General features: G+C 40.8%; 1 long non-coding RNA gene and 1 pseudogene across 2 annotated transcripts; one reads left to right on the forward strand and one right to left on the reverse strand.

Moving 5' to 3' along the window:
• Positions 1-350: 350 nt before the first annotated feature.
• LOC144373378 (uncharacterized) lies at positions 351-9,222 on the forward strand. Of its 2 annotated transcripts, none has more exons than XR_013433076.1 (3): positions 351-510; positions 7,518-7,645; positions 8,951-9,222. It is a non-coding gene; the product is annotated as an uncharacterized LOC144373378 (long non-coding RNA). The 2 variants fall into 2 exon arrangements; XR_013433077.1 differs by lacking the exon at positions 351-510 and adding an exon at positions 4,844-6,996.
• A 3,075-nt stretch (positions 9,223-12,297) lies between these two features.
• Positions 12,298-13,333, reverse strand: LOC144373380 (heterogeneous nuclear ribonucleoprotein A1-like; annotated as a pseudogene).
• Positions 13,334-19,200: the final 5,867 nt, after the last annotated feature.

Genomic DNA, 19,200 nt, shown 5'->3' on the forward strand with positions numbered 1-19,200 from the left:
TTAAGGAAAAAAAAGTTTGAAAACTATCCCATACCCAGGGGGAAAAAAACCTGCAAGTGGGACTTAGTGGGACTTAGTGGTAGAGCTTTTGCCTACCAGTCGTGAGACACTGGGTTTGATCCCCAGCACCACATAAAAATGAACAAATAAAATAAAGGTATTGTGCCACCTATCAAAGTTTAGCCAGAGCAGCGCTTTGCCTATCCCCAGCCTCAGGACTGGAGCCGCCTAGCGGCCCGCCCCCAGAACACCCAGCTGGTAGGAGTTCAAGGTGAGGCGCCATGGCCCCGAGATCCGGTCCATCTTCTCCTCTGGCCACAAGGAGGAGCCCCATACCAGGCCGGATGGGGAGCAGGCTCGGAGTCCTCGAAAGGGACCAGGCGGGACCGGCAAGTGCTTCCAAGTGGTGGCCGGAGCACGACGGAGTCCAGACGTCCCGCCGACCTGGGGAGGACGCAGAGGCGGGGTGCCCGGAACCCTCGGACCCAGAGCCCCGCGAGCCAGTCCCAGGCAAGAAGCAAGGCTGGAGGGCGGGGAAGATGGAGAGAGGCAGGGGGACCCTGGTCGCGCTGCTCTCCCTCCCTGGCCCACCCGGAGAGAAGCGGGGACTGGCAGGGAGAGCGGGCAAGAGTGGAGGGCGCGGGCCTGGGAGCGACAGCCGTCGAGACGCGTGGGACAGTTGGGGGGCAGTGAGGGAGAGGCCGAGTGGAAAGAGCCGGCGGGGGCAGTGGAGCTGGCGGCGCGGAGAACGGGCGAGAGCGGAGGGGGCGGGCGAGAGGTGGGGGGAGAGCCAGACGGTGGGGGGAGAGGGCGGCCGGAGAGAGGGTGCAGGGAAGGGGTCTGGAGAGCTGGCTGCTGGGGGGTGAAGGGCGGGGGCCGCGGACCGGTGGCTTCTTTGCTGATGCCGGAGACAGTTACTGCGGGGATGGGGGCGAGTGGCAGAGGACCTAACGCTGCAGGGAAAAGTCCGTCACTGTCCGAGAGCTGGGAGCGCTGCCGGCAGCGGCTTTCTGCCGGCGCCCGGCCTAAGGAGGGCGGCCTGGGCAGGGAGACACGAGAGGGAAAGGAGAGCAGCGGGAAGAGCCGTACAGCCCAGCGCCCGGGACCTTACCGCGCCCCTCGTTTGGATTCTTCTTTGCGCACCGGGTAGTCAGCTGATTCACTCTGTCTTCACGGCCTGACGTCCTATCCTCAAAGCTGGAAGCGCTGCTTTCTAGGCAGTCTAACGCGTTGGCGCTGTCCCCAGGGAACTTTGAATTCGATTCCTTGTCTCATTCATGTACAGCTATTCTCATTGGTTTCTTTTCAATATCGCCGTTTCTTTATCGACATGGTCTTTCATCTGCATTTATTCTCTTATTCAGTTGTTAGATCTTCTTTTAGATCATTGGACATTTTAATAATTAGTTTTTCATTATCTTTATCTGTGATTTTATCTACTTCTATAACTGTGGGATCCTTTGTTGGAGCACTGTGAAGGGGGGGCGTGCCTGTTTCCTCATGTTTTCTGAGATCACGGACTTTCACTTCAAATGAGATGGATTTTCTTTCCTCTTTTTTTTACATGTGTCCCTTTGTTGGTATCTTTCTCTGTTTCTGATATGAGTAGATGTCCAGGAGTAGAACCTGAGCCCCTCCTTAGGGCTTGGTTGTTAGTTTAAGGTTTTTGTTTTAATATAGTAGATGAACACAATACCTTTATTTTATTTTTATGTGGTGCTAAGGATGGAACCCAGTGCCTCATACTTGACGGGCAAATGCTCTACCACTGAGCCACAACCCCAGCCCTTTTCTAGATTCTTGAGTTAAGCAAAATACAGTTTTCTACAGTCACTCTACTGTGCTGGAGCACACCAGAAATTATCACTGTTATCTACTTGCAAATTAATTCCCATCTATCAACATCTCCCATCCCTTTTTCTGTACACACCATCTGATTTCAAATACTGAGATGAACTTTTTTTGGATTCCACATGAAAGTGAGATCATATGATACTTGTCTTTCTGGCTTACTTCTCTTAACATGATGACATCCATTTTCATCAATTGTGTTGCAGATGACAGGATTTTGTCCTTTATATGGATGAATAGTATTCCAGTTTGTGTTATGTATCATATTGTCTTTAAATCTGTTAATCACTTGATTGACACCTAGATTGTTTATGTTTCTTTGCCTTTTTGAATAGTGTTACATTGAACATGGGAATGCAGATGTCTTTGACAGACTGTATTTATTTACTTTGGATATTACTCAGTAGAGGAATTCCTGGATCATATGCTAGTTCAATTTTTAAATTTTAAGGACCTCATACTGTTTTTCCTAGTGGCCCTATTATTACCACCTATAATTAATAATTAGAAAACACCTATCATTGTGTTCATTCATTGAAGAATCTAAGAACAGGAAACTGAGATAGAAGTGGGTTTATTGCAAAAGTGAGAGAGATATAGAGAGGACTTCTCTGAGAAAAGGGGGCCTCAGAGCTGGGAATCCAGTGGGAGTTTTGGCCTGTTCTTTTGATGGTCTCTGGAATTTCTCCTTTTCTTATCTCCTCCCCTGTCTACAAACTCCTAAATATTATTTATTGGTTCCCCCTCTGTCCATGCATCTGTTTTAGTTTCCCTTTTGGATTTCTTGCTTGGGAGTGCTAATATGGAAGTGTCTATCTGATTGGGTTCCCCACTTGTGACCACCAGCACTTAGGTCAAGCAGGAAGTTGACCTCATCAGAAGACCCTCCCCACGCTCCTTTGTTTGGGCCCTGCCCAACCTCTTCCCTTGCCATCTTGCCCTGGTTGCCTAAGCCCTCTTACCTCTCCCCCACTATGAATCTACATCCCGCTAGCAATATACAGGATTCTCTTGCAGGCACTTTTTGTTTGTTTGTTTGTTTTATTGTTAACAGTTATTCTTACTGGAGTGAGATGATGTCACCTTGTGGTTGTGATGTGCATTTCAAAGATGACTGGTGATACTGAGCACAGTTTTGTGTGCCTATGGGCCATTTACTTATCACTTTTGAGAAATGTCTTCAGATTTTTTTCTCCATTTTGCAATCAGGCTATTTGTTTTCTAATTATTAAGTTCTTTGAGTTCCATATATAACCTCTTACCTGATACACAACATGCAAATATTTTCTGACATTCTGTAGGTTGTTTCTCCACTCCCAAAACTGTTGCCTTTGATGTGCAGAGGATTTTTTATTTTGATTCATCTTGTTTATCTGTTTTTGCTTTTGTTTTCTCTACTTTTAGGGTCTTGTCTAAAAAATATTTTCCCATTACAATAGCCTTAAAATATTTAAAAATAAAATTTTATTTTTTTCAATTAATCCCTGGTTCTCCTGCCTGGTAAGCAAGCATTTTACCACTGCCCATTTAAACCACTTTGAGTCGATTGTTTCTGAGTAAAGAGCCACAGGGGTCTAGTTTCATTCTTTTTCCTGTGAATTCCCTACCCTGTTTTCCCAACACCATGTATAGAAAAAAATGTCTTTTTTTTTAAGAGAGAGAGAGAATTTTTTTTTAAGATAGACACAACACAATGCCTTTATTTTTTTTTATGTGGTGTTGAGAATCGAACCCGGGTCATTCCCGTGTAGGTGAGCGCTTTACTGCTGAGCCACAATCCCAGCCCCCAAACTGTCCTTTTTCTACTGTACATTCTTACACCTTTTTCAAAAATAGGCTGCTGTAGGTGTGTGGGTCGAATTCTATGCTCTCTCTTCTGTTCCATGGGTCCATGCTTCTGTTTGTAATTCAGCACCATGCTGTTCTGATTACTCCAGCTTTGTCCTGTATTTTGAAGTCAAGTCATGGAACTCCTCTTGCTTGGTTCTTTTCATGCAGGATAACTGTGACTCTTCAGGAGCTTTGTGGTTCCATAGAAATTTTAAGATTGTCTTTTCTAGTTCTGTGAAGAATGCTCTTGGTGTTTTGGTAGTGATTACATTGAATCTGCTGTTCTTGTTGGGTAGAATAGACATTTGAACAATATTGGTTATCTTTTTATTTGTGTGTGTGTGTGTGTGTGTGTGTTGTTGTTGTTTTCAATTTCTTTCCTCATTACTTTATAGTTTTCATTTTAGAGATCTTTTACCTCTTTATTTTAATTTGTTCCAAGGTTTTATATTTTTTGCAGTTATTGTAAGTAGTATTGTTTCCTTGATTTCTATTTCAGATGATTTGCTATTTGTATATAACAACTCTAATAATTTTATTTTTTTGTATCTTGCAATTTTGCTAAATTCATCTATTACCACTACTAGTTTTGGGTGAAGTCCTTGGAGTTTTCTAAATGTAACATCAGTTCATCTGCAAACAGTGAGAATTTTATTCCTTTTTTCGCAGTTTGGATGCCCTTCATTTTTTCTCTTGACTGATTGCTCTAGCAAGCACTCCCAGAATTCCATTGATTAAAAGTCGTAAAATGGGCATCATTCTTCTGTTTCAGATCTGAGAGAAAAAAACTTTCAGTGTTTATCCATTTGATATGATGCTTGCTGATGGCTTATTTGACACACCTTTTATCATGTTGAGATGTATTCCTTCTATACCTAGTTGTTCAGCATTTTCATCATGAAGAGATGTTGATTTTATCAAATTCATTTTCTACATCTATTATATTGGTTTTGTCCTTCATTCTGTTAATGTGGGATATTACATTTATTGATTAGATAGTGTTGAACCATTATTGCATCCTTGAGATGCATTCCACTTGGTCATGTTGAATAATCTTTCTAGTGGGCAATTGAATTTAGTTTGCTAGTATTTTGTTCAGGATTTTTGTATCTTTAGTCATCAAAAATATTAGCTGTGGGGGCTGGGGCTGGGGCTCAGCAGTAGCACACTTGCCTGACGTGTGTGAGGCACTGGGTTCGATTCTCAGTACCACATATAAATAAATAAATAAAATAAAGTTTTATCAACAATTAAAAATATTTTTTAAAAATAGCTGTGGATTAGTTTTTGTGTGTGTTGTCAGGTTTTGGTATCATGGAATTGCTGGCTTTATCAAATGTATTTGGAAGAATTTCTTTCTCTTCTATTTTTGGGAATTACTTAAGGAGAACTAGAAACTGTTCTTCAAATATTTGGTAGAACTTTTAGCAGTAAAGCTCTCTTGTATTGGAATTTTCTTTTCTGGAAGGCTATTACTACTGATTCAATCTTGTTACTTATTATAGGTCTGCTCAGCTTTTTTATTTATTCATGATTCAATCTGGCTGGGTTAGATATATATGTGTAAGTGTTCAGGAATTTTTCCATTTATTCTAGGTTACCAAATTTTTGCAAATAATAACAAACATGGGTATCTTTGTTCCTAATAATCTCAAATGATCCTTTGTACTTTTGTGGTGTCAGTTGCAACCTTTCCCTTTTCTTGTCTGAATTTGAGTCTTCTCTCTACTTTGCCTAGTTGTCTAACTACTGACTTTTCACCTGTGTTTAGTTCTTTGAAGAACCAGCTCCTTATTTCATTACTCTCTCGTGCTCCTTTTTAGTCTCTGATTTATTATTTGTGCTCTGCTCTGAACTTATTATTTATTTCTTCCTTTCCACTAATTTTGGTTCAGGTTTGGATACTAGATATTTTTAATACACTTGATAAACAAGAGTCTCCCAGGCTTTCTTAAAAATCACAGTGGACTGGTCATTTTTCTGGCTTTTCTAGTATATCTAACCTGCCATATACAATTTTCTGAGCCACAAAGCACATGCTTCTGATTCCTTCCTTTACTACCTTTCTTCAAACTATGGATTTTTCATTTTATTCAGATTACAATATCACTTTCCAACCTAAAAAAAGGCAATCTCCTGGGACAGTAGTGCCATCTCCTAAGAGTCAAGCTAAAAGCTATGAACCATAATTATGAACTCTTTCTAATGCAGCTGTGATCCCATCCTCACTGCACCCACCATGACTCAGCATGCACAGTCCCTTCTCCTGTGTCTGATCGTCCTCTGCCAGGCAGGCCCTTCCCTCACAGCAGGCCTGGCACCACCATTGCAAGGTGATGTGCTGCTGGGTGTAGGCATTGTTCAAAGGGCAGAGGGGAAGTGGGCTATGTCCTGGGACATGAGGTTGCTGTCCCCTCCACTTCAAAGGAGGGGAACATGCTCACCTTAAACAGGTGAAGCAGAGAGCTTGGGAAGGGCCATTATTGCTCTGCCAGCTCAGCCCTTCAGAGGGATGGAGAGGAGATGCCTAAAGGGTCCTTTCTCACCAGCCCAACCCGCCTTTTTCCCTCACAGGCACTCACTCCCTTTGCTATGACTTCTAAGGCAGCACCTGGACAGCAATGGTGTACAGTCCATGCCCAGGTGGACCAGAAGAATTTTTTCTCCTATGACTGTGGCATGGACAAGGTTAACTCCTTGAGTGCCCTGGGAGGGAAAGTGAGTGCCACAGTCACCTGGGAAGAGCAGAAAACCTCACTGAGAGATATTGGGAATACACTAAAACAGAAACTAGCTGACATTAAAGCAGAAAATGACATGGCCAGAGGTATGTAAGGATAGTCCAGGGACATGAGAGAGCTGATATTGGTTGAAGGAAATTGATTGTGTGCATATAAAAAAAAAAGAGTTAGATGTTGGTCCCTCTAAAAGCCCAGACATAGCTGTTTTGGAGGACAGAACACAGCCAGATTAGAAGGAAAACAGGGAAGGTGGTACTGAGTTGGACAAAGGATTTGTTAAGAAAGGAGGATGATTTCTCTCTGATGAGGGCAGGTCTGAACACCCTGGAGGGCAGGATGTGTTGTCAGCATAAATCCAACAGCTCCTGGAAGTTTGGCTTCAATGAACAGATGTGGCTCCTTTTTGACTCAGACAACAGAAAGTGGAGAGAGATACATCCTGGGTCCAACTGGATGAAAAAAATGTGGGAAAATGACAAGGAGGTGACCGAGTTGTTGCACAGGTCCTCGATAGGTGACTGTAGAACCTGGATTCAGAACTTGAAGGAATGGGAGGCGGAGTTGGAGCCAACAGGTAACTGGCAGGAGGGGGAAGAAGTGGGATTCACATGAGATGCTGCTACGTGTGTGTGTGTGTGTGTGTGTGTGTGTGTGTGTGTGTACAATCCATCAAGCATGAGTCAGACCTGGGTTAACATTCATAGTTATAGTCTTCCTATCTTTTTCCCTTCTCACCTCCTAATGCCTCTTTTTTAGTGCACATTCTTTGGGTCTGACATGTGCTCGTCTCTTTTTGGAAATTCCTCTAAATCACTTCACATGTCAGCTTCTCCACCACCATCCTCATGGGTCTCCTCATATTCTGCCACCAGGAAGGATGAGTTGTATGGTCACCCAGGCTTCTCCCATTAGCTATATGAGCCCCTTAAAGACATGGCCTGTTTCCTGTCTCCCTCACTTCTCAGGACCTGTCACAGCAGCTGCCACATAGCAGAGATCTGCCTTCCTGAATGACTTGGGGCAGCAGGATCTAAGCAGATATGTCCTCATATTTTGGTCTGAAGAAGGGCTAACACTCTTGTGTTTTCATTTCAGGACCTTCAACCACCACCCCAGACACAGTCACTGAGAAGTCCTCAGCCAGTACCTTTAATCACTGGAATTCAGTACCTTTAATCACTAGAATCCTCATCATAGGATGCATCATAATTTTTTTCTGACAGGTATTGTAGGCAGATTGAAGAGAGGGATGGGGGCGATGGGGGAGCAATGAGGACAGGCAAGTAAATTCCCAAGATCCTAGTCTGTACCTTGACTGGTCCTTCCCATTCTGAGGTGAGACAGAAGAATCAGGCCTCCAGTCACTGGAAGCAATAGCTTGACCATGCTCAGCCCTGAGTTCTGAGAAATCCTCCCTCTCAGGGCCCAAGGGAAAGAGGAGTGGCCATACCAAGGTCGCCTGTGGATTCTAAAGGGTTTTAGCTTATGCAGGTCTGATTCAGACCAGATTTCTATAAGAGGGACACAGTGGGGCATGGTGTGGAGATAACAGGAACACAGGAAGGAAATACCCAATCCTGAAAGATGGCAGCATGGTATCTCCATTCAGTGTGTACAGAGAAAGGGACTTCATACCCACAGTCAAAGAAGAGGGTCCTGGGACCTCGGTCCTGGCTCAGTGGTAGAGTGCTTGCTTAGCATGTGTTAGGCACTGAGTTTAAACTTAAAATAAAGGTATTATGTTCATATATAAAAGAGAGCGAGAGAGAGGGTCCTATGGCTAATGCCAGGGTAAGGCACAGGGAAGGCCTTTCCCAGCCCAACCTGGAAGGCTGGAGTTCAGGGCTGCATTCCCACAGGAGGCTCATTTCCAGAAGCTGAGTTGAAAACAGAGTGGAGTCTGTTCAGGATGAAGGCAGAGGATGCCAGTTCTCTGGGGACTCCTACAACACCAGGATTGGGCTGTGGCCCTGGAACCCAGCCTCCTGCAGACTCCAGATCCTGAGCCAGCTCAGCAGCCCCTGCCTTGAGCAGAGCCTCTGCAGAGACTGGTGGGGCTGAGCAGCTGCTGGGGTCTGATGCTCCAGCTGACTTAACCAGAGTGGAGGGAGTAGGCAGGGCCAGTCACTTTTAGAGCTCTGCTGCTCCCAGGTAAGGAGAGGTTGAGGGAGAAGGGGAAGAAACATGTCATCTGCAACCCCACCCAAAGTCTGGGAACTAGGTTCCATATCCCCTCTCTTTGGCCGGACTCTCCGCATCCCCAGGTCCTATGGACCCTCCTATCGGGGGAGGAGCAGACTTCCAGTCAGGGAGCAGATCCAGTCATTAGGGCTTCAGTCCTGAGACCAAAGCCTATAGCAGGGCAGGAACTGATTCTGGCCTGTGGGAAAGAAGGGAGGAGGGTGATAGAGGCTGTTGGATCCTTGGGTAATGGATGGAGGGAAATACATATCACAAGGTGAGCACCCAGAAGAATTGAGATAGAATTTCTTCAGAGAGTCGAAGTAACACCTGTTTCTTTTCTAAAGGTGCTCCCAAGAAACTTCTGAAAATGTGATTCAGTTAAATAACTGGCCTTAACGGTCTTCTGCCCGTCTACTCCCTGCTCTTCCTCCATAGAGCAGATGAAGATTGAAGTACAAATCCAGAGGCCTCCAGTACGTCATCATGTATTCTAACTTAGCCTACAGCTCTCCGTTCATATCCAGCATGGGCAAGGTACCCATGGGAGAGATGGGCTGGCTGTGAAATAAAAACTGTGAAAGTAATCTATCAAGAAATAAATACAAAATGGCAAGAATCATATTTTCAAAGCAAGGCATGACCTGTTGGTAAAGTGCTTCCCTTGCACAAGGCCCCCGGTTCAATCCCTAACACCACACACACACAAAAAATTATATACTTCATATTGTTAACTTTTAAATAAGCCAGTGTGTCTTAATTGTCTTTTCGAAATATAGTTTACTTCTCAGTGTAGAGAGTAACGTAAAATTTTATAACGTATTTATTTAAATATAAAATATTAAATAACACCATTAATTTCCAATTGATTTGTTATTATTATATAGTTTAAGAGCTATTGTTGTAGAAACTTTTGTTTGAAGAACATCAGCTTAGTAAAATGTTCTTTTAAATCTTGTACTTTAATGACGTGTATATTTGGGAAATAAAGATACAATTAATATGTTATTAATAATTATCATAATTACACTGATTTTTTTATATTAACCAAGTTTAGCTTTTAAAGAAAAATTTGAAATATGGAATGTAATGTGGTACTTTTAAAATAACAGTTATTGTTTAAACAAAATTTTATATACCTTAAATCCTTTAAAACTAGTTTTTTTTTAAATAATAAAACTCAACAGACATAAAAAATTATTTTATTGGAATGAGAGTAGATTAATGTTTTCAGTATTTCTTATTTCTTTTATCCTTTAGTTAGAATGCCCAAGTAATAAAGGTCTGTGAAAAGATCTTATCTATATTGGTAAATAGGCCTCATGTCAGAAATTTAGCAGGATTTAAAGAGTAAAAATCTTTCAATAACTTCAGCTGATTGTTTTAATTTCATGTAACCAATTTAGCTATATGTAAACATTTTGAAAATTATTTTGTACATATTTTGTTTTAATTTACTGAGACATTTATAGCCTTTTACTTTACTGGGTGAAATTTTTCTTAAACCTTTCTATATAAATCACACCTGATAGAAGTTTAACTCCCAGCCCCTTGGTTCTCATGAGGACATAAAAAATAAAGGAAGTTTAGATCTTATTTTATATTAACCAAATTACAAACACATCTAAAGTTTAAGTATATTTTAGTTAATAGGATCTGATGTTTTTATATTTAGTAGATGATATTTTAGCATCCAATGGATGACATTCTAGCACTCTAACCTTGCAAATCAATAAGTACCTCTTTTAATAAAGACATATAATTACTCCCCTTTACCTTAAATGTATTTATTCTTAACTGTAAGATACAAGACATCAAACAAATGTAGATAACAGTATTAATTATCTTTTTCCTGTTAAAGAAAATTGTTAGAAGCAAATAGATATAAATTTTAAATATCATAGGGATTAACAACTTTATTATTATTATTATTATTATTATTATTATTATTATTTTAATATCTGTATTTTATTTATTTATTGTGGTGCTGAGGATTGAACCGAGCACCTCACATGTGCTAGGGGAGCATTCTGTCTCTGAACCCCAACTTAATTATTTAACCAGCTGGAAAATTTTGAATTAATAATTTTAAAGATATCTTTATTTTTATCTCTCTACCCTATTTCAATTGAAACTTTTTAAATCAAGTGAATTAAAGCTATTTGGGCCCATTTTATGTTAATTTTAAAATATGAGCATGCTTATTGATTTATAAGTCAATTTTAATATCATGTAACATAGACATAAGCATTATGTACACACATTTACAAATCAGAAAAATAAAAGAATTTTTATAACTTTCTGTAAGTGGAGCTCCAAAGGTAGTATGGAGTGGTACAAATACTTATCAAAGCTTTTATTTGATTTAACCTGTTTAGGAATTACATTAGAACCAATAAAACATTTATATGATTTAATTACAAGGCAGGCCTGCTTGGATGGATAAGCCACATTGAAATCTGACAATTATGAGAACACTGACATAAATTATTTCAGATTGCCAGCTTCTTGTTCTAATAATTTTCAGACCTACTGTTAGCATCATCCCTAACAAACATAATAATCCATTAAAATAATCCATTAAAAAGCATAATTTAAATGTTCTTTATTAACTTTGGAATTTTTCTCATTTAACTTTGGCTATCGACATTTTAGTTGTTAAGAAAATGAGAGGGTTCCTGTCCTGAAGGCTATTGATGAAGCAATGAATTGTAGCTTGTTAGCTTTAGAGGGATTCAGATTTTGAGTAGAGGATCACCATAGTGTAATGGTTACCATGCCCATCTCACAAGGGTGAAGGTCACCAAAAACTATGAAAGTAATATATCAAGAAGTAAAGTCAAAAAGGCAAAGGTTATATATTTTCAAAGGTAGGTGTGACCCATTGAGCTGATCAAAGGGGTCTGACTTCTAACAAAGAATAGGCCCATGCTTGTCTTATTTATCATGGTACAGATCAAGGGGGTCAGTAGATAGTTTTCAATGTGGTAGGAGGGTTGTTTTGGTGCTTGTTTCTTGGTGTTGCAAGGATCTTGAAGGAAATAGGTTGTTTGGTCCTAAAGCTGTGAGCCAAGACAAGGGCCAGCATGATCTGGGCTTTCTTGAACTGGGGAATTTCACCCAGGAGTTCCCAGAAAAGTGGCTTCTGTGCCTTAATGGCTCAAACAAACCCCTAATTTATATATGGTTCTTTTGCTTACTCACATCCAGTCAGGATTTAGAAGACCCTCAGGTATTTCACTTTTAGGGACACAATGGGCCTATACCCTCTTTTGCAAGAGATGGACTATTCTGATAGCTGCTTTCCCTCTCCTGTCCATTGCAACAGCCACACCCACTTTTTCTTTGCCACCTATTGATCCCCGATACCCCAGGATATGATGACCCTCATGAAGATCCTGTAACTTCAACTTTGAGCTTTTTTTCAAAAGACATTTATTCAGCGTCATGATCAGACTATTACATTTAGCAATCAACAGCCCGGGTGCCAAAAACAAAGTAGATTAATACCCTTGTGGAATGCTTTGAACTTTTCACAGAACAGAAACTAAAAATAACCTGTTATACAATTAGTCGCAAGTACAGCCCTTGAGTTTTTTGCCCATACATATGAGTATTGTCTTAACCATGTCTTCTTTGTAGCAGCTAGGCCCTGCCAACACTGCTTGGCTGAGTTCACATATCTATTGTAACCTTTAGCTTCCCTGTCACTTCTCTGGCTCTCCTCTCCTGCTAAGCTTTGTTTCCTGGCAGTATTAAAACCTTCTGCCACTGCCATGGCTACTGCTGCTGCTGCTGGAACCACCATTACAATCATGGTTTCATGATTTGGCAAATATTGGCCTCTACCACCATAAGGTCCAGAGCTTCTGCCTCCAAAGTTTCCACCCTTCATGGGTCCAAAATTTGATGACTGATTGTTATAACTCCCAGAATCATTGTAGCTTCCACCATCTCCAAAATTGCTTCCATCATTACCAAATCCATTGTAACCATCCCCACTGCCACCATGTCCACCACCATCATGGCTGCCACCACAGTCACCATGACCACTGAAGTTCCCTCCATGACCAAAATTGTCATTTCCATCAAGACCACCTCCACGACCACCACCAGTTTCCAGAACCACTTTGACCTCTTTGGCTAGATGAGGCACTAGCCACCTCTTGCTTTGACAGGGCTTTTCTCACTTCACAGTTGTGGCCATTCACAGTATGGTATTTTTGAATGACAATCTCATCCACAGAGTCATGGCCATCAAAGTTACAAAAGCAAAGCCCCCTTTTTTTCCACTGCCTTGGTCAGTCATGATTTCAATAACTTAGATTTTCCCATATTGTTCAAAATAATCTCGTAGGTGATGTTCTTCAGTGACTTCTTTAATGCCACCAACAAAGATCTTTTTCACAGTTCAGTGGGCCCCCAGTCTTTGAGAATCTTCTCTTGAGACAGCTCTCTTTGGTTCCACAACTTTTTTATCTACCTTGTGTGGTCTTGCATTCATGGCTGCATCCACTTCCTCCACAGTGGCACAAGTGACAAACCCAAAGCCTCTAGAGCGCTTGGTGTTTGGGTGTCTCACAATCACACAGTCCGTGAGTGCTCCCCATTGCTCAAAATGGCTTCTAAGACTTTCATCAGTTGTTTCAAAGCTCAGCCCTCCAATGAATAGATTCCACAGCTGTTCGGGCTCTTTAGGGGACACTGATTTAGACATGATGGCAGCAGGAAAAGAGACTTTAACGATGCTTTCTATGCTGCATCCGCGGGCAGAAAAGCCAACTTTGAGCTTTTTTATTGTGATTTGTGATAGTTCAATTCTGCACTTTTCGTTAATGTGATAAGCCATGTCCTTCGCTAACCTGTGGAAATATACACTTAGCCTCTGGCTATTGGAACAAGAAATCTCAACAGTTTCCATCTTGGTTTGTGTAACCAAATATTTCTCCACACCTTGAGTTGACCTTTGTTATCGTTTAGAACTGGGGTGTCCCCCAAAGATCCATGTATTGACTATGGTGCTATTGAGAAGTGAGGAAAACTTTATGAGGACAGGAGCTGGGTCACTCTCTGAAGGGCTCTTTGTGTCCCAGGCCCTTTCCTCCCTCTCTTTCCTCTCTTCTCTGTCTCTCTTCCCCCCTCGTCTCTACTTTCAAAAAGAATAAATTATTTATCATTGCTACCATAAAGGGAGCAGTCTCTTTTGCCACAGATCCTACTGCTAGGATATTCTTCCCTACCTCAGACCCTAAAGCAATACAGTCAACCAAACTTGGACTAAAATTTCTGAAACAGTGAGGCAGAAACTAATCTTTCCTCCTTTAGTTTACTGTCTTCAGTAGTTTCCTCACAGTGATGGAAAGCTAACAACCTTGATGGTGCAAGCAATATTGTTTGTAAAATACCATGGCAGACTTTATTTTTAACTTCAGGGACTCTCTTTATATGTTTTGTTGTACTTAAATAAACATCTCTGTTTTTTAAACAATTTTTAATGAATTGACAATTTTTTAAATGCAATGAATGTGGTGGTTAATTTTATATGTCAACACACTGCCTAAGGAATACCCTGATAGCTGGTAAAACATTATTTCTGGGTGGTGTTCTGACAGTGATTCTGGCAAAGATTTGCTCTCAAAGCAGTAGACTGAGCAAAGTCTCCCTTCTTAGTAAAAGCAGGCATCATCCAGTCCTTTTAGGGGCTCATCAAAACCAAAAGTCATAGTAAGGGCAAATTCCTCTGCATGATCTGAGATGTCCATCTTTCCTGGTTCTGGGATATGAAAAACCTTCACTTTTTCTCAGTCTCCATGACTCAGATCAGGACTTAAATTATCATCCCTCAGTCCCAGGTCTTTGGTTCAAACCAAATTATACCCCTTGCTTTCTTGATTCTCCTGCCTGCAGACAAACACTAAAATTTCTTGGCTCCATAACTCATAAGCCAATTTCTACAATAAGTCTTTTGGTTCTGATTCCCTGCAGAACTCTGACCAAAAAGTCTTGGTAGAGAATGAATGATATTTTATATTTCCTTTATATTGTAGAGTAAAAACAAAACAAAACAAAACAAAAACCAGTGATTCTGCTAAATTGGTTCATATAAGTAGAATGGAAGGATCACTCTTAACAGGTAGTCTAGATTGCAATCTCAAACATTTTGCTGGCTCAAAACAAATGTTCTTGTGCTTAAGGTATGAAATTTTATCCCAGTGAACTTCACCCTTGATAGTGATTTTTTGTTGTTGTTGTTTTAACCGCAAAAACCTCAACCTGACCTCACTTTCAATTACTAGTCCTGCTGCTTCCACCCGCACCCAGAGGTCCATTGCCAAGTTGCCTGCAGATTTGATTGCACATAGCCATCTCCATCTTGAGACACTGGCCAGTGCCTGGGGGATGGGGGGCAGGATGCTTGCAGGTTTGCTGCCACCACCACCTCACCTCGTGGTGCAGCCAACTCTGTCTGGGGACACCAGCCAAGACCTAGATGTCCTATGCCAGGGTGCCTAGTGTTTGGCTGCCCTAAGGTCCTCCTGCTGGGAGTGCTGGTGGCCACCATCTTGCCAATTCTTTGCAGGGTCCCTCCTTTGAGCACATCCCTCATGGTCTTTCTGCAAGGTGAAATGGTGTTCAGATTCTGGGACTGCAACATGGCTGAGCCTGGGGTATCTTACATCCTTATCTGTCAGATAGTGAGTGGGTCTGCATGGGTCATTCATGTCCAGGCAATCCTGTGAAACTTCACAGACTAGGGGCATTTTGCCTGGGGGAAGCATTGGTTGGAAATGCTGAAGAGAGCCAAGTTTCCCAGCACCACTAGTCCTGAAGTGTCCAGTGACAGATGGAGCTGGTCAGAAGGTTGTAAGAGGGTGTGAGAGCATCTTGCTATCAACTTGCCCAGCCAACCAGTCTGGCCCCCACCAGACTGGAGCTATCATCAAACTCTAGATAATCCCACCTATCACAACTCTAAATGATCTCAAGTCTAGCCTATTTTGCAGCCATTCTAACATATAGTAAGGTGGGATGCAGACTCTTATTTCAGGTAAGATGGGGATCCTGACAAAAAAACACAATACAACATTACATCTGAAACATAAATTAAACAAAGACTAAGAGAAATTTTAACTTTCTTTTTGTGAAAAAAGCAGCAAAATGCATCCCTGTTTTACAATTTCACCTTTAAACAGATCAGACTCTCATTATTAGCTTCCAAAAATGTATTTAAATTCCAATTCCAATGTGAAGATTAACACCAAATTATATATATATAACTTATTCAAAATGTTACTTGATACAGCTATAAAACCTCAAATTACATGAATAAATACCAACCAAATTTGTTATTTTTATACAAATAAGAGATTTTGCTACACATAATTTTAGTTTGGAGAACACTAACTTTGCAAAGCTTTGCATTCAACTAAGTTTAACTTTAAAGTGCAATTTAGAATCCAGAGTGTATAGTAACAGTAATCACAGGTCTGTATGGATTAACAAAATCAATAGCCTTAAGTTTCTTATACATTTAGGAAACAGGGTTAATGATAAGAAATTGACTTACTCAAAGCAAACATATATAAGACAGGTCTTCAATTGAGAGCATGGTCCTTCAATGTCAGATACAATGTATAAAAGAGAGCACTTAGTGTTTATCTTGCCAGTAAACTTGCATATACTTTCATTTTATAAACTTTTAAAAAATATTTTTCAGTTGTAAGTAGACACAATACCTTTATTTTGTTTGTTTATTTATTTGTTTCTTTGTTTTTATGTGGTGCTCAGGAAAGAACCCAGGGTCTCTGTTCTACTGCTAAGCTACAACCCCAGCCCCCCATTTTATAAATTTTTACATAATACTTATACAAGGCTTAGATAGCCATAGTTCTCAGTATATGTGACTAGGTATAATGAATACATTATACCTAGTCACATATACTTAGGGTGACATCTATATTGGTAGGTTTAAGTAACAGTTGTTTGATTAACAAGTTACAAAGTAATTATTTCAGACTTTCAAAAAGATACAAACCTTAATTACTTTAAGACTTAGTTTCCACAAGCCCAACAAATAGAATAAAATTATCTTGATAGATAAATTATAGCCAAATTAAACAAACACACACCTTCCCCTTCCCCAAACTTTCTGTAACTTACTTAGACATTCACAACTTTACATCCTTAGTTTTGTCACCTTTAATCTGGGACGTTAGCACAAGAATATTACTTTACCAGACAAAATATTTTCTCATTCAGAAACATTTCTCTTACCTTCTAATTTTCCATACTAAAAAATGTATTTCTATACCTGTAATTTTCTTTTATCTTTACTATTTTGGGAACCTTTTTAAAATTCATATTCTGAAACAATCCTTATGAATGTTATCTGTGCATTTAATTTACATAACAAATTTCATCCCAGGAGAGGGTTGGACAATCCAACATATACAATAATTATGATTTAATCTTTTTCTCCTATGTTGCTTTCAATGACATTTTTGAGCCTGACCTGTCTCCATGAACACTATCACAATGCCATCAACTTTAAGTGAGTTCCCCACTGTCACTTGTACCCAGAGGCTCCATTTGGGCCTTTTCTTATACTAGCAGACTGATATGCAATGCAAGAAGCCCTTTCCATTTTTCTCTTTAGGAATTCTTGAAGATCCCTTTGCAGAGGCTGCCTATGAAACACAGGTTGTCCTTAGTTTCTGTCTTTTTCTTTTCTGGGTGCAGTTATTTGTCCTGCCAGACTCCCCAGGCTTTTAGTTTATGGGATAGTGTTGTAGCAAGAACACTGCTTTGTCCCAGTGATGAATTTGCCCTGGCCAAATGGAGTGTCCTGTCAGATCTTAACAGTGGAGACTATTCCTGTCCCCAAGTCATAAACTGACAGAGCTGGGACCTACTATCACATCCTTTGTAGCCAGCGACCTCCACCCCCCCACACACACCAGAACAAAAGGGGCAGAAAGGCAGGACAGAGTCCAGGCTTTCTTTGGCTATTGTTCTAGAGCCCAGGCAGTTTTCTGTGATTTTCCCCCAGGTTTAGGGCTGGTGTCCATGACCCACAGTGAGATGACCTGCAGCTGACAGGGGCCAGGATGAGGAACAGTGCTAGGAGTTCCAGCTCTGGGTTTAAAGACTGAAATCTTTTGACCCTTTCCTCTGGTGTCTTGCTATCCTTGCACACAAGCAGCAACACCTTTGGCACCTTCTGCTTAGTTCCTGATGGTTGAGAACCCTGATCTTCTTAAGTGCCTGCCCATACGGGATCCTTCATATACTTTACTCCTGATAGGCCTACTTCAACTTCTGAATTGTATAATAATCCAGAAAAACCATTCAAAGGTAAGACTGTGTTGCAGTAAACTGTCTTTCTCTTAGACAGGTTTATACCTATTCATGGTGAAAGAAAAGTAATCACTACACTCGGAGCAATCAAGGGATCTTTATTGCAGCAGTGTCTGATTGACTCGGAGAAAAAGAGGAGAGAGAGAGGGCCCAGCAGGAGAAGGTTTTTAATAGCTCTTTACTGTGCTAGCTGCCTTGTTGGTGTACAGTGATTGGGTCACACTGTAGTTGATAAGGGTGTCATCTTCTGCCTTCAAGCAGATTGGGCATGGGCTAGGTGTGGGTTTCAAATTAAAAAACAACAAGAGGAAGTAAAGGGAAAAGGTGCAAAATAATCATCCCAAAAGGAAGGGCTAATGAAGGGTGGGAACCAGACAGGTGAGCGCTGAGTGTTCAGCCTGCCCCATAGCTAAAATTTGTTCAGCCTGCTCTGCAACTAACAGTACTTCCTTATATGTGAAAGGCACTGGGTTTGACATTTAGCACCACATAATACTAAATAAGATAAAGGTATTGTGTCCATCTACAACTATAAAAACTTATTTTAAAAAATGTAAAACCACAGAATGGTGCTGTAATTTGGTGGCAGAGCACTTGCCTAGCATGTGCAAGGCACCGGTTTTCATACTTAGCATCACATAAAAATAAAATAATTTTAAAAAGTAAAACTATGAAAATGGTATTACCTAATATTTTCCATAAGGTTAGTCCACTATTCAAGTTTGTCTGAAACATGAATACTGTTCAGTCTTACTGTGTGCACATTCATCATAGCCCAGGAATGGAACTTACTTGAACGGGAAATTAGAACTCACTGAGAACACTGAGGACTGTCTTTATCCTGGCTCTCTGCCCACACCCAGCACTCCCATTTTCCTGTTTCCAGGTCTCTTCTCTTCCTCTAAGTCCAAGATTCACTCCACTTAGCTGAACACTAGAATTCTTGTCTCTGTTAAAGTTAGGCAGAAAATCATTCAGTACTTGAAGCTACCAAACATGAATGGCAATACAAGAGTGGCACTCAGTCTGAAGCAAGGGATGGTGATCAGAAAAACATGGAAAGGACCAGACATTGAAGGGAGGTTTATAACCAATTATTTTAATTTCTGACTGTAAAATTGATTCATACTGATCACACACCATTTGAAAAGTAAGAATACATAAATAACAAAATTAACTTACATGTACATTAACAACCCAAAGATAATTAGTGTGAGTGACATTAGGAAGATAGCCATGT

Source organism: Ictidomys tridecemlineatus, unplaced genomic scaffold (genome assembly GCF_052094955.1).
Source record: "Ictidomys tridecemlineatus isolate mIctTri1 unplaced genomic scaffold, mIctTri1.hap1 Scaffold_38, whole genome shotgun sequence".
Lineage (NCBI taxonomy): Eukaryota > Metazoa > Chordata > Mammalia > Rodentia > Sciuridae > Ictidomys > Ictidomys tridecemlineatus.